This window comes from Panthera pardus, unplaced genomic scaffold, assembly GCF_024362965.1.
Source record: "Panthera pardus isolate Hobbes unplaced genomic scaffold, ASM2436296v1 HiC_scaffold_13, whole genome shotgun sequence".
Lineage (NCBI taxonomy): Eukaryota > Metazoa > Chordata > Mammalia > Carnivora > Felidae > Panthera > Panthera pardus.
This window is the reverse complement of record NW_026526688.1, coordinates 72,554,372-72,570,481: the sequence shown is the minus strand read 5'-3', so window position 1 is coordinate 72,570,481 and position 16,110 is coordinate 72,554,372. Positions and strand designations below refer to the sequence as shown.

General features: G+C 38.7%; 1 long non-coding RNA gene across 2 annotated transcripts; it reads left to right on the top strand.

Annotated features, from left to right (window-relative positions):
- The first annotated feature begins 2,100 nt into the window (after positions 1–2,100).
- Positions 2,101–14,429, top strand: LOC109262494 (uncharacterized). 2 transcript variants are annotated; one of them, XR_002077794.2, is made up of 6 exons: positions 2,101–2,387; positions 8,660–8,757; positions 9,549–9,640; positions 11,666–11,808; positions 11,976–12,101; positions 14,229–14,429. It is a non-coding gene; the product is annotated as an uncharacterized LOC109262494 (long non-coding RNA). The 2 variants fall into 2 exon arrangements; XR_002077795.2 differs by lacking the exon at positions 2,101–2,387 and adding an exon at positions 5,813–5,957.
- The last annotated feature ends 1,681 nt before the right edge of the window (positions 14,430–16,110 follow it).

The window sequence follows — 16,110 nt, the reverse complement described above, 5'->3', positions numbered from 1 at the left end:
TTCAAGGACCTAATATAAATCTGAAAGTACACACTAAAAATCTCCACTAAGTTCCTGCTTTCTTGAATCCGCTTACAGTTTTAGCGTACCCCCAACTGCTAGAATCATTTCTGATTTCAGGCCAGAAGGATTTACTTAATGCTATGATCTGGCACTAAACACACTGGGAGCCAATCAGGTGCTCACTCTGTGTGCTAGTTCTGATAACATTTCTGAACTGAACTTCCCAGAACCTTCAGACGCCTGCTGTGCCATTCTCTGTTTCCCTCAAAGACTGAGTGGTGGTCTTGCCTTGAATCTCAGCCCCGTGTGTGGGTACCCAGCTTCCTGCCGCCAGACCTGTAGCCAGCAGGCTCCACGTTAGCCCCTGTGTTTTGTTCTTCTCTCTCCGGGGGAGGCACGCTGCTGTGTCCATGCATGCTATGTGCCCCCAGTGATTGCCTGTGTGATCCAAAGCCCTCTGTCCATCACCCTAGTCCACCAGAGCAGTGGTTCCAGAGGTTTGGCCGCACTATCCAGGCCCACACTTCCACCCAGTTGTGCTGTGGGTTTCTGCATTCTCCTGGGTGCTTCCCCATCCTGCATGGCCTTTCAGTTCACCCAGTATCTCCTGATGTTGATGGAAATTATAACTGAACCAAAACAGTATTCATTTTCTGACTTTCCATTCAATTCTACAGATTTAGAATTCAGGATAATTGGAAGAGAGGTTAGCCTAAACTTTTATATCATGGTAATTAAGGACAAAAATCTGCTAAACAAAATACTAAAGCATCAGGTAGAATACTTAAATTTCATGAGAGAATGAATTTTCCAAACACATTTAAACTCTTTTCGCCTATTTATATAAAATACTAACACATTATTTGGGAATCTCATGTATTCAACATGGCACTCCCCCTAATGAAGGCTTTGCAAATAAATTTCACTTACTTTATTGATTAATAAGATTGTATGTCACTTAAAATTGTGAGCAAATAACATTTTTATTGATGCTTTTCAAACAACCTATTTCTCTTCACTTAGATAAAATTAGCAAGGCTTGTGGAAATAGTTCAAAAATGTTAATCATGCTAACATTTATATATTTGTGAGTTTATAGAAGCACATGTAATAGAAAATACAGTGGAATTAAAGCCTAAAAATGATGCAGCTGCCAAAACAATATTTTTCCAAGGTCCATTGAAAACTTGTAGTATCTATGCAGTTTTAAAAACATATGTAACCGAACTGTGTGAGGGTTAGAATATGGCCAACTTAGGGGTGCTTGGGTGGCTCAGTTGGTTAAACATCTGACTCTTGATTTCAGTTCGGGTCATGATCTCATGGTTCATGAGTTCGAGCCCCACATCAGGCTCTGCACTGACAGTGCAGAGCCTGCTTGGGATTCCTGCTCTCCCTCTTTATCTGCCCCTCTTCTCTCTCTCCCTCTCTCTCTCAAAAAAATAAATAAATTAAAAAAAAAAAGAATGTGGCCAACTTAAAATTCAGCTCTCTTTTCTGCATATTCTTCCTGGGCTCTATTTCCTTGCTTTTGAAACTGTGCATTAAGATGGAACATAGGGAAGTAAAGAGCCCAAGGAACTGCATGTGTGTGAATGAAGCAACACACGAATGCCTGGTCTCATGGAGCTCTCCCAGGGACCCCCTGCATTTTATAAATGAGAACCTTTCAAGGAAGGGCCCAGAACTAGACAGAGGAAACCAGACATGGAAGGACCTAGCCTACCTTGAACTCAGGCCACGTGCCAGGTGCTTTACAGACAGGGCTATTTACTCAGCTCGCTAGACTCCGTGTTGGACAATGAGGAAGAAACTTTAGTATCATTTTCACCACTGTCCTGAAAACTAGCTCTGTTGGTTTTTTTCATCTCTGAAAGTTAATCTTGCATAAATACCAGAGATTTGGGTCACTCAGATCTCCTTTTCCATTATTACAAGGCTGATGGATATTGAAGTTTCAATCTGTCTTCAAATTAAAATCTTCTCCTCTCCTTGCTCTTAGAATTTCTAGGTGAGGTGTAGGGTGGGGGGGGGGGTAAGTTCTGATTTTAACCTATTCTCCCGGGTCTTCACCCCCAGTTCTCCCAATCTGGAGTCATGGCAAATTCACCACGTGCAGACAGCCCTCTTGGAAAGGATATTTTGTGCCTGAATCTGTCTGTAAAGTGTTCTGGATTACAATGCCTTTTTATCAGTTTTATCAATTAGAAAAACATGCCTCACCTTTAATTGTTTTGGATCATATTCAATTTTTCTTTTTAAATAAGGAGGAGAGCATTTCATTAACTGGCCCAAAGCCATAGCAAATGGCTTTCCTGGGATTTGAAACCACATATTTGGAATCTAGAGTCCAAGCTCTTCTCATTGCCTTATAAAGCTTCTCTGTGAGTATAAACACAAATGAACAAATACGTTTCATACCTTTAATTTAGCTTTTTCTCTCATCAGAGGTTGAATTATTAGATCAACACCTTTTGGACAACTAATACCATTAATGAACCAACAACAAAAAAGTGATTTATAAATACATAAATAAATACAATGTCTATTTATGTTTACTAAAAAGCACCCCCACATATTAAATATTATAAATGAAGTAGATTTATATGATACTCTCTATTTAAGGGTAATAAAAATAAAAACTGGTTTTCTACGGATCAGAAAATAGATTGAGAGCTTTTAAAGCTTTGGATGTTTGGACACATTGAGGGCAATCCAATAATTTTCAAACAAAAATGAAAACTTAGGATAATTCCAGGAAGAAATATCAATTACTGAGGTGTTCTTGCAGCTGTTCGGGGCCGTTAGAACATTGCACACATGCAGCTTGGATCTGAAAACTGAAGTGTGGCTGGAGGTGGAGAAAAGCAAAATCAGAGGTGGCTGAGAGAGAAGACTATTGCTGATTTACCCCCTTTCCATACAACCCCCTGGGATTTTATTTGAGCGTTCTGCCTGACCTAAAGAAGACACTGCGCTGCCAGTGAAGGAGTGGTTACAAGTAAATCAGGGCTTTTCAAAACCGTTTCCTTTGGATTCTTTGAAATCAGAGAAAAGATTTTTGAAAACCTAGGAAAACAAACAAACAAATTTTGAGGGAAATTAATTGCATGTTCAGAAGACAGCTGAGTGTTAGGTTAAGTCAGATGCTTCCTAGCCTTCCCTTACTTCTCTGCTGAAATCCCCAGCCTCACCCCTTTTAGTCCAATATTGAAAGCTATTTTACGGGCAAATAATAAGAGGGTGAGGAGGAAGGTGGTAGTGACCTATTAAATTATCATGACCTGTTTTAGAATTTTGGCTGTGAGTAATGGTCCCAAACTCTAAGTGTTCCCTTACCGGTAGTATTTGCATGGGGGTAATCTTCAGATTAGAAATCTTTGCTGGAGCATCAGTTTTCCCTTGGCTAGCTAGGAGGAATTCAACAGCTATGCGATCATTTGTGACCACACTGGGTAATAAATTTAACCTAGTTTGTAGGGCTTCCAGAGCATCAGATATCCTATAAGAAGTGCCCTAAAAAGAAACAGATACTATTAGGAATATACATAGTGTTTATATCAACAGTAGTGGGCCAATCATTGTTCCTTTAATGTGAGCAGATTTTGTTTGTTTGTTTGTTTGCTTTGGCTGGAGGGTCCTGAAGAGAATACTGAAGATTTTAGCTATGATAGTGCCAACATTAGTTCCCATACCCTGTGCACTAGATTTCGTTGATGTGGAGTCAAGGTTCCTGTTTTATAAGGCTGAAGTGTGGCATGCATGATGTGATAGAAATTTAACGACCAGAGAAGCCTGTAAGATGAAATCTACCTTCTGAAATGTTGAAAGCAAGAACTATTAATTTTTTTGTAGACAGGATCAGGTGGAGGTACAGATCCAGCAATGAATTAAATTCAGGAGAGTAGTTGTATTAGTCATGTTTCTCCAAAGAAATAGAACCAATAGGATATAAAAGGGGATTTATTATGAGAAATTCAGCATGCAGTTCTGGGGGCTGACAAGTCCCATGATTTGCAAACTAGAGACCTAGGGAAACCAGTGGTGTAATTCAATCTAAGTCTGAAGGTCTGAGAACCAGGGGAGTCAATGATGTACTTCCCAGTCTGAGGGCAAGAAAAGATGAGATGTCCCAATTCAAAGAATGAGACAGAAAAGAGGCACAAATGCCTCCTTCCTCCACCTTTTTGTTCTATTCGGGCCCTTAACAGATTGGATAATGCCCACCCACACTACGGAGGGCAATCTACTTTAGTGAGCCCACCAATTGAAATGCTAGTCTCATCCAGAAACACCATCATAGATACTCAGAAATAATGTTTTACCAGAAACCTGGGCATCCCCTGATCCAATCAAGTTGACACAGAAAAATACCTATCACAGTAGCTAAGAGAAAAATAAGCAAGAGTTTGTTTTTCCTTAAGTGGCAGAAGACAGAAAATCTTAAGGGGAAAAAAAACAACAGAATGAAAATAATGGAGAGTATCTTGAAAAACCTTCATTCAGCTAATAGAAAGTGCCAAAGTATAATAATAAGCAATATTAGAAGTGAGCAAAGAAAAGTTATGCCAAGGACTCAGAAAATCTTACACTGTTGCCTTGAACAGAAGTAATCTATCTCTGCAGTAATCAGAGAGTTTGGGAAGATACTGTTTACCCTCTGTAGCTGTCTGTTTCTGGGCATTTTTTTAAATATCAAATATAATTTATTGTCAAATTGGTTTCCATACAACACCCAGTGCTCATCCCAACAGGTGCCCTCCTCAATGCTCATCATCCACTTTTCCCTCTCCCCCACCTCCCCATCAACCCTCAGTTTGTTCTCAGTATTTAAGAGTCTCTTATGGTTTGCCTCCCTCTCTCTGTGTAACTTTTTTCTCCCCCTCCCCTCCCCCCTGGTCTTCTTTTAAGTTTCTCAGGATCCACATATGAGTGAAAACATATGGTATCAGGGCAATTTTTAAGAATCCTCAGTTTAGGGGCACCTGGGTGGCTTGGTCGGTTAAGTGTCCGACTTCGGCTCAGGTCATGATCTCACGGTCCGTGAGTTTGAGCCCCGCGTCAGGCTCTGTGCTGACCGCTCAGAGCCTGGAGCCTGTTTCAGATTCTGTATCTTCCTCTCTCTCTGACCCTCCCCTGTTCATGCTCTGTCTCTCTCTGTCTCAAAAATAAATAAACGTTAAAAAAAAAAAATAAAAAAAAAAAAAAAGAATCCTCAGTTTAAGGTCTACTGATGGAATGGGCATCCAGTGATCTAGAGATAATGGTGTATGTATTTTTTTTAATTAAAAAGAATGTTTATTTATTTTGAGAGGGAGAGAGTGCGAGGAGGGGAGGGGCAGAGAGAGAAGGAGACACAGAATTTGAAGCAGGCTCCAGGCTCTGATCTGTCTGCACAGAACCCAATGCAGGGGTCCAACTCATGAATTGGGATATCATCACCTGAGCCAGAGTCAGACAGTTAACTGACTAAGCCACCCGGGCGCCCCTGCTGTACCATATTCTTAATAAAGAAACATGAATTGGGGCACCTGGGTGCCTCAGCCATTAACTGTCTGACTTTGGCTCCAGTCATGATCTCCCAGTTTGTGAGTTTGAGCCCCGAGTTGGGCTCTGTGCTGACAGCTGAGCCTGGAGCCTGCTTCGGATTCTCTCTCTCTCTCTCTCTCTCTGCTACTTCCCCACCTTTTCTCACTTTCCCTCTCTCTAAGATAAACATACGGTAAAAAATTAAATTAAAAAAAAAAGAAACCTGCATCTAAGGATCCTCTTAGAGTTCTGCTGCCACGTGAATTGTTAACAGTATATGATAATGTTCTTTCCATCATGGCTAAGGGCAGAGTTCGCCGATGTCTGTCCCTGGAGACCAACGTTTCAGGATTCAGATCATGCAGGGGCTGCTGAAGCAGCTGTTCTGATAATGGAGCTTGAACCTGTCGGTGATAAAGCTGGAGGTACTGTTTGAGTCCTTTGCAGTATTTAGTCATATTGGTTTGCAACTGGCAGAATGGGAGGCTGGAAGTGAAATTTCCCCACACACGGGATGGCTTGTTACTGACCCTTAGAAATATTTTAGGTCCCTAGAGGGAGTTGGCTTTGGGGCTGTCAAATCTAAACGGCCTAAATTTTAAGGATTTCTGAGAAGTTTTTTTTTTTTATAAGAGTTTTAGAATTTCATTGGTTCTCTCTACTTGTTGGTTTTAGAAGAAAGGGACAGTGGAGTTTCAGAATAAAAGGCAAAAATTTACAGTTATGTAATGGCAATGCCAGTGAAATGTGTGCCCCTGTCCCTGGAGAGCTAAATGAATCCCTTGACTCCACCACACCCCAGATCAGGAAAATAAAATCAACCAGCAATTATTATTATTATTATTATTACCATTAGGATCATAGCTTTCTGGCAAGGAAAGCCCTCAATTCGCTCAGAGTAAGGAAGCAATAACTGGGACATAGTCATAGCTCATTGCTCCTGCTATTTGTATAAAATCCATTTGGGGGTGTTTATAGGGGCTTCAAGGCTTTACTTCTTTTTTGGTTCCCACTTTACTAGTTTTTCAAGGATCATGTCATTACCAGGTAGGGCATCTATTAAAGGTATTCTCAGCAGTACCCTTAACATCAGGCACCAATGTTATTTTCGAATGGTTTACTATTTGTCTCTGCCGCTGTGGGGCATTTTTGCTTGACTCAACTTGAAATCCTTTGGTTCAAGAGGTAGCCATATTTTGAGTGCTGAAGTTATCTCCAGGTACTATGCATCTTAACCTTCGAGCGTTTTTTCTCTGTATCATGGGTTTGTCTCTGATAGTCAAAAATAACCTCTCTGAGTCCCTTTCGTGTGTGTCTTCCTTAAGTGTTAATAGGCGTAATTACTCAGATAAATGGTGCTTGTGAATCACAGTGGTCAGCTGCAGTGTTTAGTTGTATTTGTCCAGTCAGAAGGTTCCCAATAGATGACAACTGGATTTTGGCCAACCTGCAGAGACATGAGGTTGTACAAGCACCGCTGAAATTTTCATGTCAGCCGCTGAATTTGAAGCTCTGCCTCCTTCAAGCTGAGCACCTGCTCCGTTTGGGGTTTCTCAATTCACAAGAAATCTATTAGCCCTTAGGTCACACATCAGGGGGAAAAATTAAATTTCAACTCACATACACATTTTGTTGTTATGGTGGTCAACAAAACACTTAGAATCATAATAATGTGTTATCTTGTGATAAAACTGTCTGGAGTTAAAGGAATGGAAACACAAGGTCAAGGATTAAAAGGAATGATATGAAATTTCTGACTGTTAAAACAACGTTAATGGATTATTTAAAAGTGTAAATATCACACTGCTGTGTTCTTTAGATTCCTCCAGATACATTTAGAATAATACAATAAAAATGTTTTAAAATATCAATATTTACAGGGTACCAGAGATTACATCTTTTATAAATATTTACATTGTAGGTCAACTTTCAAACGGGTCAGGCAACAGTTGCAAAATTCTTCTAGAGTGTTTAAAACAAAAAACTTTGGAGGCTTCAAAATCTAGAGCACTGATTCTCAATGCTGGCTATGCACTAGAATCATCCAGGGGGTGGGGGGGACATTTACGAAACACTGACGACTGGATGCATTAATAGCTTCAGGGTAGGGCCCGAAGCCCTGGATCCGAACGAAGGATCTAGAAGCAGCCCTAGTGCTGCTGATATCACTACTGCAGACTGCAGTTAAGATCATTCTCCTGGGGCACCTGCATAGCTCTGTGTAGGTTAAGTGTCCGTTTTCAGCTCGGGTCATGAGTTCGTGAGTTGGAGCCCCACATCGGGCTCTGTGCTGACAGCTTAGAGCCTGGAGACTGCTTTGGATTCTGGGTCTCCCTCTCTTTCTGCCCCTCACCCCGCTTGCACTCCATTTTTCTCAAAAATAAATCAACATTAAAAAGAAATTAAAAAACAAAACCAAGATCATTCTCCATCAGCCACTAAAGCCTCTGCCTGGCTGGTGCAGACGTATATTGCTGCCTGCTGTCCAAGAAATTCAGGAAATACTATTAATCAAAAAGTAAGCTAAAATGGTTAGATGATAAAATTTTGACTAGCTAAATGTGTGTTTTGGAAATGCAAGTATTGAAAGGAAATATACTGAAATCTTCACAGCGATAAAATTACCTCTTGGGATTGCAGATAATTTTTTTTCTGTTTCTTAATACTTTCCTAGTTTTTGTAATAAACATGATTTTTTTCCTAGCCAAAAAATAAAAAGAATATACTCCAGATTATGAGTGTTCCCTTAAAAATACATTTCCTGCATTTAGTTCCACCCCAAAAGCCCAGTCACAAATAGAAAATCACATTATCAAAACTGCTGCTTGTCTTGCTTTGTGTCTCATACCATATGATCCTACATTAAGCAAGCATGTTAAATGAATAACGTTAAGTATTTTTAGATATTTTCCTTGGGTTTCTTTGGGATCATGACTCGATTTACTAATTAAGGATTAAATAATCATATAAGAAAAAATATAATAGGTACCACTTGTGAAATATGAGTCCTTGTATTTATCAAGTTGTTACTATTCACTGTGATTATTTCAAAAGAAAATTTCTACCTTTTTTTATCTCCATGTTTTTCTATCAATAAAATTATTTTCCTTTCATCTAATTCCAAAAGGTTGTTTCTTCAAAGGATGAGTTTTCTCTGCTTGCTGCTCATGAGGGCATTATCTCTATGGAGACCCACACTTGGAACCTGGAGGTTACGAAGATAAGGTTGTTTTCCTTGGAAGTGACCTAGTCTCCGCATGGCCCTCTAAAGATATATTGGATTTTGTTTACTGAAACAGAATATAAATCAGGTTCTTTGAAGATCGAGCTCTCTGAAATGTCAAAATGCCTATTTGGTGTCCTGATCTTAAATTAATGTGGTTAAATTTCTGATTTTTCATGAAAGTAAATAACAGTGTAGGATATATGTGCATAACATGGACACACACACACACACACACACACACACACGTAGTAAGACACTGTGAATAAAGGCTACCAGCACTGTCACAGGGATTTTGTGGCTAGTCACTTCTTTTGGTCTCAGTTTCTGGGTTCTGAAACTTTCTTTGTGAGGGCTACTACCTTGAAATTATAGTCTATGTCCTTAACGCATTTTGTTTTCTTGTTCCCCCAATTCTAGCTTTTTCATGACCCTACGTACTTCTTGGTGTATACATTACTCTCTTGAGCTAGAGGAAAAGTATGAATGGGGTGAACACGTGCTTTGGAGTCCTACAGATAGGGTTAAAAGTATTTTTTCATAACTTATTGATTAAACAGCCCTGGGAAAGTTATTTATGGTGCTTGAGGCTCCATTTCTTTATCCTTAATATGAGAACAGCAAAAATGATTATCTCCTAGAATTCTGAGACAATTCTTATGAAGGACTTAGTGAGTATGAGGAAAGTATTCAGTCCTTCTTTCTCTCACCCTGTCTTAGTCTGTTTGGGCTGCTACAACAAAAATCCAATAGACTGAATGGCTTATGAAAGACAAAAATGTATTTCTTACAGTTCTAGAGACTGGGACGTTTAAGACCAAGGTGCTGGCAGATTGGGTGTCTAGTAAGAATCTGCTTCCTGCTTCATAGACAGCTATCTTCTCGGTGAGTCCTCACACAGCAGAAGGGATGAGGGAGACTATGGAGTTCCTTTTATAAAGGTGCTAATTCCATTTATGAGGGCTTTATCCTCATGACCTAATCACTTCCCATAGGCCCCAACAGATACCATCAGATTGTGTTAGGATTTAACATATGAATTTGGGGGGCATACAAACATCCAGTCTATAGAACCCTCCGCCATTTTTATAAACACACAGACTTTAGGTCTGTTATGTTTTAGGTAATTAAAGGTAAGAGCGTTGGCTCAGGTGTTCAGAGAAGGGGTGGCATGGAAGAGCAGGAACAGTTCTTACCCCGTGATGATGGAAAGGTCAGGAGACACCCCGACCCTCTGACACAGGTGCTTCCAAGTTTCACCTGCCTAATTTTAACTTCAAAGATGGGAACGGTCACAAATTGGATGGAATTTTTGTCGGGGCGCAGGGTCAGAAATAGAGACACTCCTAGATTGGCCAATTCTTCCACCATAATTCATTAGACATCTTCTCTCATTTTGCAAATCCTTTTCCTTTATGCTTCTCAGCCTCACCTATTAAATTTCTTTTGTCTTCCCTAATGCATGTTTACTGTCAGAGTAACATAATTCAGAAGCATAATTACAAAAAAAACAAGAGACATTTTAGATAAATAAGAAGCAGGATCCATTTAATGTCCCTTGCATCCTGCTACACACTGACTTTAATATAAATATTAAAAACATCTCAACCGTAGCATGACAAAGGCTCAAACATATGAGGCATGAGATGAACATTATAATTGTCTCGCCTTATTACTTACCTAGAGCTTAAACTTTCTTTAATTTCACTCCAAATAATTTATCCAGGGGTGATGCAACCATCAGTGGAAAAACATGAATCATTTAAAGACCTACTGAAGAACCTGAATAGAGATACTGTGAAAAACCCTTGAGGTCCTTTGGAAGAAAGAAGCAATATCAATCATAAAGTGCATCATCATTAAAATGATTATCCAGGGTGAAAAATTATCAATACTAATATTTCTATGACAGACCCATAAGTATTTTTTTCTGTACTACAACATGCAATATGTTCCCATGGCTACCTTTTGCTTGCCTGAAAAAAACCAGCTGGTAAAGAGTGCTTTTCATATTGCCCAGATCATTTAAATGCCAAATGCTAAATTATAGATATTTAAGTGATCTAAACTTTAGGAGTTTGAAGCAGCCTCAGAATTCAATTAAATCCTAATCACTTACTTTACTAATTACTGAAATAAAATGTTTTCTTTACAAATGAAGTCACTAATTGGGGAAAATGAATGCTAGCAATTTATTTTGATTTAGTCATATTTTTACATGGAAATAGATTGGTGGTTTTAAAAAGTTGACAGTAAAGGAGAAGCTCATTTCATTTTTTAAAACATTGCGATTTCATTTCTATTTCATCTACAAAACGTTACATAGTGAGCATGAACATGAACGTGATACTTAGGTTGCATTTGGGTTCCAATCCCAATCTTAACTGTAGGTTGTTCAAGGGTAAAAATGGATCTCTTGTTTTCTTGCCTTTCTTGCTTATTGCTTCTTCATTCCATTGTTCATGATATTAGAAGGCGAGAAAGGAGAGAGACTCAAATGGTGATTTTTTTTTAGCACCTCTGGCTCAAATTGAATGTAAGGGGACATTGAAAACAGCAAAGATACGTATGAAAAGATGGTAAATGAGGGAGGCTGAGGACTGGGACCTGGATCATACTCACCGGTGGGTTTTCTATGGATGAGAGGAGTTATGTCAGAAGTGAAGTTTTCAGAAGGCAGAAGAGTATAATCCAGGCACCTATGGGGGGGGGGGAGAAAAAATGAAATAGGACAGTTATAGACTGAACTTTGTCTCCCCCACTCCCTTCCCCAAAATTCCTCTGTCAAAATCCTAACTCTCACTACCTCAGATGGTGAGTGTCTTTGCAGACAGGGTCTCTAACGAGGTAATTAAGGTTAAATGAGGGCACTGGGGTGTGACTTAATTCAATGACTGGTGTCCTTTTTAGGGGAAGATTAGGGCACAGACAGACACATAAGAATGACCAGGGGAAAACAGGGAGAAGACACATGTCTACAAGCCATGGAGAGAAGTTTCAAAAGAAACCAGCCCTGCTAACACCCTGATCTTGGATGTTTAGTCTCCAAAATGGTGAGGAAATGAGTTTCTCTTGTTCAAGCCAACTGGTCTGCATTACTTTATTATGGCAAACCTAGTGAAGTGATACAGGCGTCATTTATGGTAGCAAATTGTTACATATTCTTTGATCGTCCCTCTTTCCATAACTGTCACCCTAAACCTGACTCTACAAATTTTAGCAAGGTGACTAAAGTCATGAAGTGTTTGGATCCAGTGAAGCAGAGGAATGAAGATGAAAACACCATGAAAAATGAAGTTACACGCAATACTACCCAGAGACAAGACAATTGCAGACAATTTTCAAGGTGGGCATTTCAACCTTTGGAGAAATTCAGAGGCCCTATTTTTCAATCAGAAAATAAAATGGGAAACTTCCGAACTCTTTGTGAAGTCACAGCTTGAGATTTGTGTTTAACTCATGTTCCATTAAAGAACAACTTCTTAAGGAATTGGGATCCTACACATATAGACTTTCCTGAAGAATTTTGTTCTTGTGGTAAAGGTTATTGTCCTGAACTGAGGCATGACTTGTGGAGCAATGAGAAGGAAGGAGACAGGCACCTAACCCGCCAGATCAAGGAAGTGGACCTTTGACATCAAAGGAAGCTGAATTGTCATGGCCTGATATTCTCAACCTTATTCTGCAGTAGGGCTTTTGGGCTTGATATTTGAAAGTAAGGGATAAGATTTTTATTGATCTAGTTATTGGCTTGAAACAATATTCTCTTGGCTGTCCCAACATTACAAGGTGGGGCATAAGAAGAATCAGCTCCCCACAACTCCCCTTTCAGTAAAGAATGAACAGAATGAATCTCAAACAATGAAATATCCATCCTTGGGTCTTAAGACAGCTGGGTCTCCATGACACTGAAATGCAATTGTTGTAAACTAGGTTTGTGGTCTGAATGATTGTAGGAAGCATAGCCTCCACATGGAAATTGGTTTGACCTGAAAGAAATTTGGGTGAAGCATACTGTGTCCATTGGAATGTTTAGGGACGACAGATTTATGATACACCAGACAAATCTGTTCTGCCGTACTCTTCTCAGTGTGATACTATATACATCATACACTATAAAGCCTTACACAGGGCTCCTTGATGAACCCAACAAATTGGTAGGCAGCAGCTCCATTTAGAGCATCAGGGTGACAGTGTTTGCATATGTGAATTTTTTTCAATTCTGCTATTAAACCAAACTCATGAAAGTCAAAGTCACCAGTTCTCCCGGAGTTGAGGACAACTGAGTAGAAACAGAACAGCCATAGCCATCAGATGTTCAGGGTCTAGCAAACATTGATTTAATTTTTACCTCGAGCTTCTGTTAGCTTTAACTTGGAGGCCTTTGTTTTTAGAGGTGAATCTGAAAGTTTGCTATCCCTCCCCTATTCATTTTAGGGTACTCTCTGTGTAGCGAGGTGCCTATAAACATTCCATTTTCCTCTAAGTAAATAAATTCTTGTAAACTTTGAAAGGAAGCAAAGAATAATGGGAAAAACAAAGTAGGTTTGGAGTTAGAAACACCACTGTTTCCCAACTTTGCCACTTGTGGGTTGAATTTGAAAATGTACTTAATCTTATTTTCCTCATCTGTAAAATGAGAATAATAGTCATCCAGTTCTTCGGGTTGTGATGAGGAACATTCAGTGATGTAATGTTTGAAAGCACTCAGTGTCATGTTGAGCACATATTAAATATAAAATAATTGATAATTGTTATCATGGACTATTGGCTTGGTCCATTTCAGTGTACCAGCAGGTCTGATTTGGGGGGTTTCTCTTATTCTTTTTGATTTGATACAAGCAATGTTTTCAAATTTTCTCAAATTATAATGCCCTTATGTTGTGGGTGAAATAAACATTAAAGTTTTCTCTTAGTCTATATCACAGCAGAGAAACATTTGCATCATTATTCGGAACTGTTTTTTCAATATCAGTGAAGACAGTTATGTCACATCTGGTCTCTGCAAGACGGGAGATGATGGAAAAGTTGTGTGTGATCCCTAAGGTTAGGTAGCATACGTTTTGTTTCTGCTTGCCTGCTGTGTGTCCAGACAGGCAGCATTTCGGTAGTCTTTACATTTGTCTTTAAAGAAGGAATCTGGCTTAAAAGGCAAAGCAGAGACACTTAAAATAGCTTGAAAACAAGAGGAAAGTTAACAACAGTAAAGCACTACGTTACAAGAGAAATGTAAGTATCAAAAGGAGACAACAAAGCTCCGAATCTAAGAGATTCCTGGAAAGGGTCGTTTGAGTCGAATTTGAAACAAGTGATAAACGTGGACTTATCACGGAAGAATATAAATAACATTTATTGAGCACCTTTGAATTGAGAGCATAACAGTAGGTCTGTTCCTTCACTCAGTCATTTCATTCATGGTTTATCTCATGTGCCAGTCACTCCTCGAATATGACTTGTTTTGTCTTTCTTTCAGAAATTGAAACTCTGAGAAATAATTAACTTGGTCAAAGTTTCACACTATGCGGCAGATCTGGAATCGAAACCCAGCTGTTTGACCATAAACCAAGCTCTGCTTCGTAACATGTGAGCTCTTTGAAAAGAAAAAAAGTGATAGACCAGTGCCATAAAGAAAATTTTCTTCTCCTTAGTAAATCCTTCAATCTTCCAGTGATAAGGAGGTCTCTTTATGTTTTTACTTATTGGATATATTAGAGCTAGATCTGAAGGGTGAGAATCAGTGGCACAAGATTGGTGAGAAAAATAAATTTCCTATGATAAACACGGTTTAAAAAAATGGAACTAAAACAGTTTTCTACAAAAAAGAAATGCTAACACATATGCTTTCTAAACAAAATTTATAAATTTCAGCACCACAAGTCATCATTTTATGGAAACCTTTTGATCATAGTATTCAATTTTATGGGAAATTCTTTGTATTTCTCCAGTAAACAGACTTAGAAACTCAGCTTTATGATAAACTAGCAAATAAGTATACAAATAAGTATAGCTTTAATTTAAGTGCCATGGTAATTGGTATGTAAACACTCCCCAGTCTTAATTTCTTAACTCTCTACATAAGTATAATGTTTAATCTAACACTTTATCTTCTAAGCACTAGTACAAATAACATTATTATCATAATATCTCAGTAAATTTTTCTCATTGACTGTTAACTGAAACTTATGACCTTTGGTTCACATAGAATTTTGATCATGAATGAATGAAACATGTTTGGGCTTTAAAAACAGGCTTATAACATATACTATATGTGTGTATAAATAAAACTATCATCCATCTATGTATGTATGTATATATGTATGTATGTATACATCCATCCATCCATCCATCCATCCATCCATCTATCTTTCTATTTATCATCATCTATGCTGTCTCCTCTCCTTTCCCACTTCTCCCTACCACCCCTGTTTTCCTACTCTTTTTATTTTTTTTATTTTTTTTAATGTTTATTTATTTTTGAGACAGAGAGAGACAGAGCATGAACGGGGGAGGGTCAGAGAGAAGGAGATACAGAATCTGAAACAGGCTCCAGGCTCTGAGCTGTCAGCACAGAGCCCGACGCGGGGCTTGAACTCACGGACCGCGAGATCATGACCTGAGCTGAAGTCGGCCGCCTAACCGACTGAGCCACCGAGGCGCCCCATGTTTTCCTACTCTTTAACATCCTCACAAATGTCCCTCTTTCTCCCATTTTCCTATGGGTTTCCTCCATGGCTTAAACTCTCTTTTTTATTTTTCCTTTCTTATTTTTATTTTTGTTTGTTTTTTATTGATCCTTCTCCCTCCTTGATATAGATTTACTTGAGAGTCTTCTGCTCTTATTTATAATACTATGAGGTAACAATGCAAATATTACCTAACGTGAGTTAACTAGATCCTTTTATAGATTTTTGTTCCATAAAAACGTTTTGGCATTTTTAGTAAAGAAATATAATTCTTATATCAAAATTGCCAAAGATAAGAAACTCCCCTCAACATAAAGCATTTTCACAAAGGATAAGGAATTACATAATTTGGTAAGCAGCAGGAGAGATAGGCAATTTGGAAAGAACTGTCTAATTCTTAAATGGTTTTATACAGCTTATGTCTGAGACCTGCTGGGTTTACAAATTGGTTCATGCATTCAGAGTCTAACCTTAGAAATCCTTCTAGAACAAAGATAATCAGATGCCAGACCTCCTGGACTGTCCAGGGTCAGTGGGTGAGATCTAAATTCTCCATATATTGACTTCAATTAAAGGGCAATATGCATTTTATTCTTAATTTAACTCTTATATGAGATGCTGATATATGGAATTATTATTGTAAATAGTATGAGTACTTGAGAAATTTCCTAA